This window comes from Populus euphratica, unplaced genomic scaffold (genome assembly GCF_000495115.2).
Source record: "Populus euphratica unplaced genomic scaffold, PopEup_1.0 scaffold3972.1, whole genome shotgun sequence".
Classification (NCBI taxonomy): Eukaryota; Viridiplantae; Streptophyta; class Magnoliopsida; order Malpighiales; family Salicaceae; genus Populus; species Populus euphratica.
Genome location: NW_011503770.1, coordinates 7,863 through 8,651, shown reverse-complemented (window position 1 = coordinate 8,651; position 789 = coordinate 7,863).

Here is a 789-nt window from a genome sequence, read left to right as displayed (position 1 = left end):
CAAGATACATTGTATAAAAATTATTTATAAATTCCAATATTTTCACGAGAACAGCTTATTTATAACAAAAACTAAAGAGTCACATATGACACTTTCTATAGAACAACTTATTTATAACAGAAACTAAAGAGGCACATACCTTGCATTTGCATTTGAGGGTATTTTATTATTTGTATACGGATATTTGTATAGTTAAGATGAATATGAAGATATTTTAGTATTTTCATGATATATTTATTAGTTTTTAATTTAAAAGTTATGGGCTAGTATTTCCCACATTATTAAAGAGACATATCTGACTTTTAAAACGTAGTTGTGTTTTATTTCATATAGTGTGGCGCATGTAACTAAAGAATTGTTGGATTGATATTAGTGATCAATTGTGTTGTGTTTTTTATTTTATTTTTTCTTGGTACTAACAACTAAAGTGTATAATTATCCATTTTGTTTGTTATACATGAATTTAATATGATTATCAGATCCATACTTGGGTGTGGCAAACCCCAACACGATTTAGTATTGTTGTCAAATCTAAATGTTAATCTGGTAGGCTACTAGACTCAAGACACTTATAATATAGTTAAAGTATTTTTTTTTACTTTTATAGTTAACAAAAATTTAAATGGTTGAGCAATAACTTTTCACAATATTTGTAACAATAATAATATTTATTTGCCTCAAATATATATATATATATAATGGTTTTTCATGTTTTTATAATTTTTACATATAGTAAAATAATTTTTTTAACATAAAAAATAAAAAAAATAACCTGCGTTTTGGCTATCA